Genomic DNA, 15,057 nt, shown 5'->3' with positions numbered 1-15,057 from the left:
ATTCATTAGCTGGCCCAGGGAACTAACTCAGCTTCCCTGTATCGCTATACAAATTCAAATTTGTTAATTAAATAGGAAATTCCTATGCCAGTTTCACAGCTAGTTCGTCTTTCTAAATGGGTCTAAATTTTGTTCAATTTGTTCTACAGGAAATGTATGATTATAGAGACTTTTCGACTATATACTTTTCCAGTTTGTATTCCTCTTTATGTGCTCTTGTTACTGTTCAATGATAGAATGGTAATTATCAGCACAATAAAATGGTTGCAATATTGTTTCATTGTGAATGCACAGATTATAATGCTACTTATATTGATGTAGTGAAGAGCCTTCTATATGGAATGGGTAGAATTGGAAAGAAAGATATGGTATGTGTTCTTGTTTAATTATTTTTACATTTATTTTTACATTTAGATCTTAAATATTCAAGAGCCTTCTATATGGAATAAGTAGAATTGGAAAGAAAGATACAATATGTCTCTCTGTTTAATTATTTTTAAATTTAGATGTTAAATATTCAAGTTTAGTACAACTTGTTTTAGAAATTAAGCCAATGAATTTTTTCATAATTTTAGTCCTAATCATTTTATAATTTTAATGTTTGCAGTGGAGCTACCTTGTCAAAATAACACATTTTTAGAAAAGCTCTATGGGAGAAGATTAATTTTTCAAACCATATTGCAAACCATGTAAAAAGTAGTACAAATTAACATGTTTTTATTTTGATAAGGTCTTATAAAAGATCTATAGGAGAAGATTAATTTTGCAAACGATATTGCAAACCATGTAAAAGTAGTATAAATTAATACGTTTTTAGAAAATCTATATAGGAGAAGCTTAATTTTTCAAACCATGTAAAAGTAGTTTAAATCAACCATTTTGTCAATACTTATGTTGTGAATAGTTATGGTGTGTTATGCTCTATAGAAAATTTTAAATTCTTTGCATATGAATCTTCAAAGTTGTGAAATTTTATTTACGCTAAAAAGAAAAAAGTAATGTAATTGTCATTTCAAAACTATAGGACTTACATATACCAGCATGACATTTATTAATCAACCATTTTATGAATAGTTATGGTGTGTTATGCTCTATAGAAAAATTTAAACTCCCTGCATCAACATCTTTAGAGTTATGAAATTGTATTTACCAAAAAGAAGAAAAAAAAAAATAATGTAATTGTCATTTCAAAACTGTAGGACTGTAATATACTAGCATGGCATGTGGTCATACACACCAATTACATCTTTCATATTTCATTGATGTCACTTACGGCTTTGTAATTTGGCTATATCTAGAAACCACCTTCTTGTCTATTGACATAATTTGCGAGTTTGTAAGTTGGCTATATCTAGAAACCCCCTTCCTGTCTGTTGACATAATATGCGGGTTGGCCATATCCAGAAACCCCCTTCCTATCTGTTGACATAATCTATGGGTTTGTAAGTTGGCTATATCTAGAAAGCCCCTTCCTCTCTGTTGACATAATCTATCGATTGGCCATATCTAGGAAGGCATTTCCTCTATTGACATAATATGGGGTTTACAACATAGGTGGACTACTTGCAAATCCAAAATGAGCATTTTGTTGATTTCGGGGGTTTAGAGCATTTCTAGAAGCATTTTGTTGATTTTGAGACTAGTAAATCGATTCCAAACACCAAAACTCAGAGACATTTAGTTGATTTTGGGGTTTAGAGCATTTTGTTGATTTTGCTTGGCTGAGTAATTTGTTAGAGGCAGTTGTCCAAATTTTCACCGCCAAGTTGCAGTCATCTACTCTGCATATATGTGAAATACGCACAAGTTCTAGACCTAGCTGTAGTCATCTACTCCGCATATATGTGAAATGCGCAGAAGTTATAGACCTAGTTGCAGTCATCTACTCCGCATATATGTGAAATGCGCAGAAGACCTAGACCTAGCAGGGAACTGACCATAAAATCATCACATAATATCCATACCGTTTGATCCCCAATACTCTTCGTAGACTCAGCCGAATCCATTAAACCGCCCTGCAAGACTTTTAACAGTCATGAATTTCTACTGATATTATGTCATTTTTCACCTTTTATGGTTGGGATTTAACCTTATCCACTTTTTTTTTATTGTTGGGGATTTAACCTTAACCACTTTTTTTATGGTTGGGATTTAACTTTAGCCAAATATTCTATTTGGTTTTTTTTGTGCTTTTTCAATTAAATAATATTAGTTTCTTATGCTCTTCCTTAGAGCACTTCCTCGGAGCATGTGTGCTTCTTCATGTGTTTATTTTTAAGCACACACACACACACACACACATATATATATGATTAAATTATAAAAAAAATGGAGATTAAATTATATAAAAAAAAATGTTAAATTAACCAAATACCTTTTTATGGTTGGGATTTAACTTTAACCAAATATTTTCTCTTTTTATTTTTCTTTAATTTTTCATTTTTCACGTTTTTCATTTTTAATTTTTCACTTTTTCATTTTTCACCTTTTTATGGTGGCTTGTGTTGAAAAGATTCTGCCAATTTCCTTCCACAAGTTATAAAGATATGGAATAATCAGAGAACTGTTGCACAAGTAGATCTCCTTCCTTGCTTACTGCCATTCCACCAGAGAAAGAGGGAGGTCAGGCATTTAGCTTCATAAATAATAGAAAATGGGGCTAGTAAAAAAAACATATACATTGTGAGAAGAAGCACACATACTGTGGATTCTCCGGTCTCTGATTCAAAAGATACAAACCACAGATCTCTTAAATCCAAGAAGCACACATGTTTTTCAGGAAGAGAATAAAAGACTAATTTTCAGGTAGAGAACAAGAGACCAATTTAATTGAAAAATAAAAACAAAAAATGAGAATATATATATATATATATATATATATATATATATATATATATATATATATATATATATATATATATATCTATATATATATATATGTATGTATATATATATATATATATATATATATATATATATATATATATATATATGTATGTATATATATATATATATATATTATTTTTCAATTAAATTGGTCTCTTGTTCTCTACCTGAAAAATTAGTCTCCTATTCTCTTCCTGAAAAAACATGTGTGCTTCTTCTCACAACGTCTATGTTTTTTTTACTAGCCCCATTTTCTATTCTTTCTTTTACTAGCCCCATTTTCTATTCCTTAACCACATTTTTTTTTACTAGCCCCATTTTCATGATTGTTGGTAAGGTAAGGTTGTTGTTGTTTGTGGGTTTGGAGATGTTGGCAAGGGTTGTGCTGCAGCCTTGAAAGTCATTGGAGCTAGGGTCATTGTTACAAAGATTGATCCTATATGTGCCCTGCAAGCGCTTATGGAAGGCCTTCCTGTTCTCACCCTTGAGGATGTAGTTTGCACTATTGATATCTTTGTGACAACCAGTGGCAACAAGGGCATCATCATGGTAGATCACATGAGGAAAATGAATAATGCCATTGTTTGTAACATCGGTCACTTTGACAACGAGATTGATATGCAAGGCCTTGAAACTTTCCCAGGTGTTAAGAAGATTACCATCAAGCCTCAAACTGATAGGTGGGTGTTCCTTGACACCAACAGTGGCATAATTTTTCTTGCATAGGGACGTCTAATGAACTTGGGTTGTGTAGCTGGCCACCCAAGTTTTTTCATGTCTTTATTCTTTACAAACTAGCTAAATATTTCTAATGCCCTGCAACCATTGCTTGTACATACTAGATTTCTCAGGCATACCAATCCCTTGATTATATTGTTGTGTATGATCCATTTCTACATAAGTGGATGTTCCATAGATGGTGCATAATCTCTACTTTTTGCTGCAGGTCATTGCTTAGTTAGAGCTCTGGAACAAGAATAAATAAGGGAAGTATGAGAAGAAGGTCTATGTGCTACCTAAGCATTTAGATGAGAAGGTGGCTGCTCTACACTTGCCCAATTTGGGTGACAAGCTAACAAAGCTTTCTCCTTATCAGGCCGAGTATATCAATGTGCCCATTGAGGGACCTTACAAGCCTGCTCACTACCGATACTGAAAAGATCTGACATTTGAGATGGCTTGTTGGACGAGTAGCAAATGTCCTCTTTTTGGCAAATAAAAGAAATTCTAACATCTATTTTGGCAGCTCTGTTGTTTTAAGGGACCTTACAAGCCTCCTGACTACATACTGAAGAGATGACATTTTCAGTGAGACCTGGTCAGTGAGTGTTGGGCAACGGATCCCCCCATAGCATATTTTTTGGGCTTGAAGCCCAAGTTTTGGTCAAGTATAATCCAAAGACCCCACGAAGTGTGGGCGTGGAGTGTGAGAGTCTAGGGTTGTTCGCCGAAAGATAATGTAATTTAATGTAAAGTGTGTCAGCCTACCCATGGTACGTGCACCATGGGATTGTATAAATAGAGCGAGGCTCTAAGTGTAAAGAGAGTCTTAGTTTTGAAAAGTAATAGATAGATGTGAAGGCATGGTTAGAAGATAGAAGGGAATATGAAGTGCATTGGGTCATAGTGGTAGGTAGAGGCTCTGCAGCTGAGCGTGCAAAGGCCTAGTAGAGTCCACAGCTGAGTGCGCAGACCCCTGGATCTAAGTGCGTAGGGTGGAGTCAGGCCTGTAACTGAACTTGAGTATTAATAAAGATAATATTGATTAAGAATATTGTGCATCTATTTGTAGATCTGTATTTCTATGTTCTATTTATTTTTATGCATTTATATTGTTTTCAAGTACACACGCTAATTTGAAAGTTTAACAAGTAATAAGAATATTGGGCCCTCAAAAAATAATTTAAGCACTAATATAATAACATTGTAAGGATCGGATCGAAATAATATAGTATTCACAAAGGTGTGCACGGGTTGCGAAGAATATAAAGTTGCGCAGAGCAACGTAGTGCTTAGATTAGGATCTCGAACCTCCAGAACCCTCATCAAGACATCCCTAGGGTGCGGAAGCCTGGTCGATGGGTGCAGACGTGTGTTGTGCAAGCACATCCCAGACTAAGGATCGAAAATTAGAACCAGACGCGGCAGCAGGAAAAGCAACACACACCACAAATATTCCACAACAGAGCATTCAAAAAGCTATGCGGAATCATGAACAGAGTTCACCAGGCAAGATGAACTGACTGGGACCTGCACATACCAGTAGTTCAATGGGTCTATAGGGCCATAAGCAAAACAGGAGCGCAGAAATGACCCCAAAACTAACGAGAAGAGACAAAACCATAAGAGCCGAGAAGAATCCCCATACAATAGCTCCCACAGTTGGGACACTACGCGAGGACTCGGGTAAAGGAATTATGTAGTTACAGGAAGCCATTCAGTGAGGGAACTTAAAACTTCCCAAAAACGAAGAAGATTGGGTACGGTTGAGAAAGAAAAGCATGATATTGGACGAAGAAATCAACAAACTGGAAATTGAAGTCACACAAGAATGCTGCACCAAGAAACTAAGCACGATGGGACAAGGTATAACCAACCATACTATTGCATTAGAAGAATTTGTGACCCTGCTACCATGGCTGTGACCGCACCTTATTAGACAAAAAAAATAGGGGAGTGCACCATACAAGGAAGAACGCAACTCACTAATGGACACGAGGGTAATTGAGGGGTGCCTACGGACCGAGCTGGCAGGTAAATTGAAGCCTCGCACCGGTGGTGCGACCACCTAACTATCCGTAGGAAGCATAGTCTTAGTGCTCCAAGCAGTTGAAAGAAACCATAGGACTATAAAAGAGTCTGTATGAGAGATGAGCAAGACGGAGGTTGTGTGTAGGATCAGGACATCACAGGGGTCGTGACTGTGCATAAGGGGCTACGCTGCTGCATGGGTAGGCTGGGAGGTGATCGTTGGTGTCATTGTTCATGACAAGAGGTCCAATTTAAGGCAAAAAGGAGTAGGCGGCAGGCAATTAAGACACGAATTAAGAATGAGATCTTGGACGATCTATTGCCAAGAAGGCATTAATGATCCAAAAGTGGGGGGAAGGGTAGAATTCAAATTCCAAGGACGCTATAAAATCCCCAGGGCTAGCTCCAAGGCAACACTTGGTTGTTTGAGAATTGAGAAAGTACAGAGCATTGAGTGATGTGTACTCTTACCATCCTTAAGTGTAGACACAATAACAGCTACTAGAACAAGAGTGTGATTCGCTAAAGTTACCGCGGAGCCCCGTATGGCCCATGAGGAGCATGGAGAGGTGGCAGCTATGCTAGAAGTTCCAAAATCACCACGCACGTCACGACCATAGAAAGATAAGTAAACGATTGGGCCATTCCATGTATCCCCAAGAAACCCATGGTTTGGCAAATTGTCAATGGCAGAGAAGGGAAAAGTCATCACCATTGAAACAATGGATGAGGAGGATGACTTGCAGGCCCTGATTGTCCAAATTTAGACGCAAGACGATGAGGCTGAGGATGCCTCCCAAAAGCATTTTGCAACAAAGTTACCTCCTTACATCCCCCCATGGAAGGGGAAAGCCAAGGTACCGAAGGACCTGGAGGCCACGAAGAGTGCGCTCTAGACCCTACTCCCTCCCAATGATATAAAGTTTGAAGGTCTACCACTGGGATGAGTACCTACTATGAATTCCGAATATTGGGACCTCGCAGAGAGCGAGAAGTTCCCACAGTTGACCGCAGAGAAATTAATAAAGTAGAAATGGTTGCACGGTCTGGAGAAGTCCAGGTTACTCCATCTGTGATGGATACCCCACTATGACCGCGCACCCATCACGATTTTTTTCATCAAGCAGCTATTGTGGCTGGTGCATGATGGGTATCTCTAGCTAGAGGAGTCGATTCCCATCACGGCTAACCTAATTCACCGAATTTCTCGACTACGAGTCAAAGGAAACAAGCTCATGGCCATAGCAAGAAAAAGCAGTGACTTGGCCCTCGCAGAAGCTATGAAGGCCAAGTATAAATTAGAAAAGAGAAAGCGGGGGTACACAATAGCAAGTATTAAAGACCAAGGGGTGCACGTAGCCACCCAGCTGCTGGCCAGCAAGCTAATGAGGAAATGTTACACCAACGAAGTACCAACATTTTTTATTGTGTTGGCCGAGCAATGCACAGAAAGGGTCCAGTTCAACTGGGTGCAGTTCCTCTGCGACGAGTTCTTGAAGAACTGCAGGAAGGCCTAGGAGCAGGGTAAGACCTTCCACTATGCATGGTTATCCATCCTGTTGGTTGCAGGGGAGCTACCGGCAGATAGCTAGTTTCCCACTACTAAGGGTGACCTGCACGAAGCAGCGAGGTGCATCGTGCTCTAGGCTACAAAAGACGCAAACAGGATTCATGAGATAAAGGTGTTCTGGGTGTTCGTGGAAGCGAGCATCCAAACATGGATCCATCACAGGCTGCGCTTGTCCCCGATAGTTCATAACAACTTGTAAAGCAGGGCAAATTCAAGGTGGATATGCATAACCTGTATATCTGGACGCGCAAGGATCCAGCATGAAAATGGGTGAAGCTTCCGTTCATTGCAACAAATGATGTGATCTTTGCATTGATGGAGTCATGGCCTTCGGAGTGGCACACCCTAGACTTGGCGGAAATGGAGAAGGTCATAGCTCAGCAACGAAAGAAGGACACGAAGCCGCGCCTCGCGCAGCTAGCTGAGAGGAGGCACCAGGAACAAGAAGTAGCCTCATAGCAGAAGACAGCCTATACAGCAGCAGAAGCATAGACAGCAAAGACCACAACTGCACTAACCAAAGAGGCCGAGGAGGGCCAGGAGATGTCCTCGGGACAGCAGACCGAGAAAGTGGATAGGGAGGAGGACCGCGCGAACACGAGTACGACATCAACATAACTCAAGAGGTCGCGTGACCCAGAGAAAAAAAAAACCCAGGAAGAAAACGAAAGCCACGAAGACGTCTGTCGAGCCGATCACACTCATAGAAGGTGATCTATTGGATATCAGCAAAACGAATCAGGAAGTTGTGAAGGACGCAGTCCGGGGATTGCGGATGGAGCAGAGCACTACGTTGGGGGCGTTCAACGCGTAGCTACAAGGTTTACAAGTAGAGCACCCCCAAACAGGCACAATGGCCCAGCATGTCCCAGCAAGAACCGCTGAGGCTGAACAACCGTTCCGCGCCTGTATGGGTAACACCTTCATCTTGCCCAAAGGCACGTTAGCAGTAGCATGTGAGGATGATCGGGCTACGATGAGTAGCATGACAGGCATCGGTTTGAACTTGGCCGCCCTGCCACGCAAAATATTATACGAGCTGCAGGATGTGGTCATCGCTAAACTCTGCACCTGGGAAGGCCAAGCGATCCAGGTCCTACATGAGTAGAAAATCAGCATGTACCAACTCAGCATCCAAAGGGATGAGTTGGTTGCGTAGGCGGCGGAGTGGAGCAAGCTGTAGAGGACGCATGCAAGAGCGTTCCAAAGATGGTCATGCTGAAAGAGCTACCAGCAGCAGAGTAGGTCCATAGATTGGCAGCTAGAGTCCGTGAGGCCCAGGAGGAAACGACAAAGGTTCAGTTGGAGCTAAACCTGCAAATCGCCAAACTACGATTGAACGTGCAACCCTCCACACCCCCAAAAGTTAGAGAGCAGCGCACTCACGCTATCCAGATGGGGTTGGAACAAATTGGTTAGGTGACACAGGGGTGCACAAAGATGTTGGAGAAATAACTAACCATACTTACACACCTGCAAGAAGACCCAAACCTAGAGCGCCTAGAGACAGAGGCGATAAAGTTGCAGCAGGAGTACGATAGTGTCCGGGGCACCGTGTAGATGGTTGCACTTACCCAACGACTCGCCAAACTACAGCAAGTAAGGGCACTGAAGGATCAATTAGATGCCACACACCAAAAGGAAGCCCTGCTTAAAGCACACATCTAGTCGTGGATCGACGAAGCGTTTACAATTACAGCTACCATTGAATGGTAGCTGTCACAGATGCAGGAATTGTATGCGGTGGGACAGTAATGTGACCCTGCTCACGAAAATTTAGAGATACGTGTGCAACAAGTACAACAGACAGTGAAATAGTGCATTGCGGACACCGAAGCTGCGCGAGACCTGCTGCATGGACTTTATGCATAGATCGTCACACCAGCAGAGTGACTCGGGATGAGTCACAATGATTGTGTTAGGGACTTGTTGGTCAGCGGATCCTTCCATAGCATGTTTTTGGGGCTTAAAGCCCAAGTTTTGGTCAAATATAATTCAAAGACCCCACGAAATGTGGGCGCGGAGCGCGAGAGTCTAGGATTGTCTGCCCTAAGATAATGTAATTTACTGTAAAGTGTGTCAGCCTACCCATGGTCCGTGGACCATGGAATTGTATAAACAGAGTGTGGCTCTAAGCATAAAGAGAGTCTTAGTTTTGAAAAATAATAGATAGATGCAAAGGCATGGTTAGAAGATAGAAGGGAATCTGAAGTTTATTGGGTCGTAGTGGTAGGTAGAGGCTCTGTAGCTAAGTGTGCAGAGGCCTAGTAGAGTCCGCAGCTGAGTGTGCGGACCCCTGCCGCTGAGTGCACAGGGTGGAGTTGGGTTTGTAACTGAACTTGACTATTAATAAATATAAGATTGATTTAGAATATTGTACGTCTATTTGTAGATCTGTATTTCTATCTTCTGTTTATCTTTATGCATTTATATTGTTTTCAAGTATGCGCGCTAATCTGAAAGTTGAACAAGTAATAAAAATATTGGGCTAGCACAAACTAAGTTAAGCACTAATATAATAGCACTGTAAGGATTCGATCAGAATAATACGGTATTCACAAAGGTGCGCACGGGTTGTGAAGAATAAAAAGCTACAGGAGCAGCACAACGTGTAAATTAGGATCATGAACCTCCAGAACCCTCATCAAGACATGCCTAAGGTGCGGAAACCTGGTTCCAACACCCTCCCATACTCCTTTGGGTGAGACCTCAGCCGTGCTCCGTGGACTGTTGCCAAAAGGGCCAGTAATACCGGGATTTGCTGGGCTAAACTCACTACTGAACCTAGGTTAGGCCCCACATAGCCAACAGTGAGTATCAAGTAGCAATGCTCCTTGACATATAAATATCTGGCCTGTCTTCGTTGGCATTTCCATTGTTCGGGTAGAATTATAATGAAATTTTGTCATAACTCTTCATTTAATTCTTTAAAGTGTGCTAGTTCAATATAAGAGCACCTACCTTACAAGCAGGAGGTTGGTGGTTCAATTCCACTATGCGCTAACATGAAATAATCAACTATTTTTGTAGCTTATTTTTAATTAAATATTTTTTATATTGATTTATTTCAATGGTGAAATATTTTTTGATTCATTGTTTTATATTGTCTCTAGAGAGACAAAAGTGATCTTTAAATAAAAAATTTATGTCTCTAGAGAGAAAATATCTAGAATTAAAGACATATTGTCTCTAATCCGAGTGTTGTCTCTAGAGAGACAAAAATGAAATTGTCTCAAGAGAGAAAAAAATGAAATTTTCTCTTAAGAGACAATAATGCTTGTGTTGTATATTGTCTTTATAGAGACAATTTTGTAAGACAATAATATTTTAGACACCCGCTTAAAGACAATATTTAAGACAATACACAAGTTTTTTTGTCTCAAGTTAAGACAATCTACCCAAAAATTGTTTCAAATATTGTTTTAAAACCCCCCATATGTAGTGTCATGATATTGTTGATGAAAATGGGAACCTCCATTGAAACTAGTAATTCTCATAATTTTATGAATAAGAATATAGTAAAGTCTCTTTGTTGTAATACATAAGAGGATGCGAATAGGTACAAGATGGTAAATTCTAAAGAAAATATTGTATGGGCTATATGTGATACAACCATAGAGATACGAGAGTGTTTTGGGAATGTGAGCCCAAAATTTGTTTCAATTGGTGACCTTATAGTTATAATGATTCGAAATTTTTTTAGGACCAACAAAGTTATACCTTTGATGATAATAGAAAGTTTGTACTTTATGAGACATGATATTATTATTAGCATGCTTATGATGAAGAAGTGTAAGTTGGGGTGCATGTTGCGAATGACTGTGATATGATTACGCGGGAGTGCTGGGAAGGGGAGGAACACAACATATTCACAAGTTGTATTGAGTCAATCCATCTCTACTTCTCACAAGAGCTTTAAGGATGAGTGGAGGATTTCTTAGACTTTTTCTGAGACTATTTTCCACTCGCAACAAGGAGGATAATACACGAAAGATATTTCATTAAAATGTCAGGAAGCCATAAAAAGGAGGATGATTGGAGACTAAGAGAGTTCCTTTTAGAGAGACTTGGGATAGAATGAAGAGATAGGAGAGGACATTTGAGCCCTTATATACGAAGGTTTATGGAGGCTAATGTGTTGCCTTTGGAAATGCATCTAGGATTCCTTAGCGAATGAGGTACAAGTGCCTCTTCTTGGAAATAGGGGATAGTAGTTGAATATAGAGACAATAATGTAGAAGAAAAAGAGTGCCTTTGATGTGATGGTTGATACTCTCATGTGGTGGATGAAATAGTTAGAATAGGTAACCACTTAGCATGGGAAATATACCATGTTGCATCGGGCCATTACACCTTGGGTGCTCACACATCTTGGATGGAACCATCATTGGGTGAGCAAGTGAATCACACATCATCAAAACAACATGGTGAGATAAGATGGATGATACAAGTGATGCCATGGCTGAGTTGTGGTTGGCAGTTTGCACTACTTGGGCATTATGCAAGAGTCTGTAGAGTGAGGAACCCAAAATTTGGGGTTTCCATGTCATGGGATGTGGGAAAAAAATTGCAATGACCAACACAGCCAACTCCATAAAATGATTAGGTTAGTGACAACCAACTCGATAAAATTCACGATTTCCAACAATTATCACTATCCTAAATTTAGCGTTTAGGATACATGTGCGATGGAACCTACAGGTGTAGACGGGTATGGCCCAAGTGGATCGTGCATACGTTGGCAGAGAGACGATTTTGATCCGATTAAAAACTGTTGATGGACCACTGATTACGAGTTTTTATTCGTGGAATGAGTAATACAGCAGATGTGGAATTGCATGTAGCCAATAAGTAAATATATTCATTCATTGGCACGACATGTACAAAGTTCAAACTAGACTTGCAAGCACCAGATCGATATCCACTACTTGCAGTTTTCTTAAGAAAACACAAAGTCGATACCACGTTTTGAAATATAACTTCCAATTAAGCAAATGGATTCATTGATTGCACGACATGCATGTGGATTCCATTCCTCTATGCATCCTATGGAGATATAAGTGGATGAATATATAAAGTTTTGAATGCGTAGACATATACTTCAAGGATAAAGTTCGCCCAGATTGAGAACAGAGAGCGGCAGGAGGGAATGTTGGGCATATTCTGAGGCATTCAGAGGCTGGAGAATGTTAGTGTATTAATGTTGGGCATATTCAGAGGTATTAATACACTAATCTTTTCCACCTTCTGAGCCCATATAGATTTCATTTTCGAGAACCGGAATTGGAGACTTTAGCCTCGAAATTCTCGTCCAGAAGAAAGTTCTGAGGGTTAACAACCAGATGAATAGTACAAAGCCTCGATTCCTGGTTCAGATACCCAGGAATCGTCTTGAAAGTCAAAAGCGTGTATTGAAATTTTGGCCAACCTTCGATCCAGTAGGTGAAATCAGGATTGGAAAGCAGGTCAGGATTGGAAATTAGATTTCTTTTTAGTAAAATTAGGGTTAGAAATTAGATTTCTTTTTAGGGTGAGATAAATATTTTGAAGATATTTTAAGTTTTTGTATTCCATATTGTTCACACTTCTATTTAAAGGATAGAAATGTGATCTTTAAATTGTAATTTTAAATAATGAAATTTTAATAAAATATTATTTTGATTAAAAGTTATTAGTTAGTTTAAGGCTTTTTTATTTTTAATTTAAAGGTTTTTATTTCTATTTCAATGAAAATTTAAGGTGGTGAAAATATGTTGATTTAATTTTTTAATTAACCGCTTAGATTGAGCAATAGAATAAATTCTGAGATTTCTTAGTTTTAGTCTGAGATGGAGAACTATGGCAAGCGAAGCACGGGAAAAAAATTCATTAATTAGGTTGGCGACGCGACTGTCAGCCATCTCCCTGCGAAACGAACCAGGTGACCCACGAAACGAACCAGGAGACCATCCGTTTCTCACCGGCCGCCACATGAATTTCCAATCGGTTTCATATGCAGCACCTGCATTTCGAATCGTTTCTATTTAAAGGGGGCAAACAGTGTGAGGCCTCTGCAAATCAGAGGGGCGATTCCCATCCAACCCTTCTTCGGCGGAGAGAACCGGTCCGCATGCGATGCGAAACGTCCGACCCGGCTCTGCCTCAGAAATGGATCGACGTCTTCTGAAAGCTTTCGCTGGCCGTGGGAGCCAACAGAGACAATCCTGCATGTAACCCTGTTAAGACATCAGCTCTGGACGTCACAGGGAATACAAGCGCCGACCCCTTCGGCTTCAACGTCACGTTGACCACTGCCAAAAACCTGTCCAGATTCAACACCCAGGGAGTGGCTATCACCGACTTCGCCAAGAGAGGGTTGGTTCCTCCCCACATCCATCCCAGAGCCTCCGAGATTGCGTTCGTCATTAAAGGAAAGTTGCTGGTGGGGTTCGTGGACATGTCGAACAAACTCTTCACTCAGACTTTGGGGGTCGGGGATGTGTTTGTGTTCCCCAGGGCTCAACTGCACTTTCTCTTCAATGTGGGAAAATCCACCGCTCTCACCATTTCGGGGCTCAACAGTGAAAGCCCCGGCACTCAGATCATGCCGCTCGCTGCTTTTGGGTCGAAGCCAGAGATCCCACGACTGTTCTGGAGAGGACGTTTCAAATTTGCAGAAGATCCGTAAGAATCTGATTGGAGGGTGAGCCACATTTTTCAGCACCAGCTGCTTCTCCTGATTAATACCCATCTTCACAATCCAAAATACTTGGGCATTCACTGCGATACTCGGAGATTCGCAATTTCGCACCATCTTGGTCAGTCGCTGGTATTCTGGGTAGTCTCTGAGATAAATCCTTCTTCGCTTCTCACATGATGAAGAGTCATCACTATTCCATTATTTCCATCATTCCCTTTTCTGGACGATATTCCAGGAGTTGCAGTGAGAGGGGTGAGGTAGGCCATTTTAAATGCCGAGGACCCTGCATATGGTCGCTGAGCTGCCGTAACTTCGAGATGCAAGGGAAATAGGACGGAACACAAATCAAAAAGTTAAATTCATATAAAATTTACTTATATCGTTTTATTTTTATTTTCTAATATAAATATTGTTAAGGAATTTAGACTTCTGTGATCCATAATATTGTTAGATAATCTTCCGCATAATCACATAACCAATCTTTTGTCGACGCGTTTTGAACCAACTAGTGTGGTTCATCGTCAGGACAAGTTGAAGAACCAATCCGCGTGATTAAATATAAATTAATTAATATATGTTATGAGATAGAATGACCATCTTAATTAAATATAGTTTAATACTTGTATTTTACAATAATTAAACATAGATTAATTAATATATATTATGGGATATAATGACCATCAGAATTAAAATATGTATTCTCTTGATAATTGGATAATAACAATAATATAACTATTTATTTAAATTACCATATGAATTCCTTTATTGACCTTTGTTAGTCTTTTCGTGAATTATTAATTAATTTAGTGGTTTGACCAAGATCATTCGGTCAAAATTAGTAGTTAGCATTATAGCTGTTGGAGTCTCTGCACACGCTATTTAATCACGCTAAGCCGGATTGGTTCTTCAACTTGTCCTGACGATGAACCACACTGGTTGGTTCGAAACGCGTCGACAAAAGATTGGTTATGTGATTATGCCGAAGATTAGAGAATTTATTTATTTTCAAATATTTTGGAATTAAAAGGACAAAAGCCAAGTTTAATTGATTTCGATACTGTATTCTGAATTTTAATTTATATCATTAATTTATTTTTATTTTTTAATATAAATATTGTTGTTATAGAATCTTTTTATTTTCAAATATTTTGGAATTAAAAGGAAAAAAGCC

The 15,057-nt window shown here is 39.6% G+C and overlaps 1 pseudogene; it reads left to right on the top strand.

Annotated features, from left to right (window-relative positions):
* The first annotated feature begins 8,060 nt into the window (after window positions 1–8,060).
* On the top strand, window positions 8,061–13,893 carry LOC149209382 (germin-like protein subfamily 1 member 1; annotated as a pseudogene).
* The last annotated feature ends 1,164 nt before the right edge of the window (window positions 13,894–15,057 follow it).

This window comes from Pinus tabuliformis, chromosome 1_2 (assembly GCF_031772625.1).
Source record: "Pinus tabuliformis cultivar Carrire ecotype Pingquan chromosome 1_2, CPIR1, whole genome shotgun sequence".
NCBI lineage: Eukaryota > Viridiplantae > Streptophyta > Pinopsida > Pinales > Pinaceae > Pinus > Pinus tabuliformis.
Note: the sequence above shows the minus strand (reverse complement) of the source record. Positions and strands in the feature narration are given on the sequence as shown.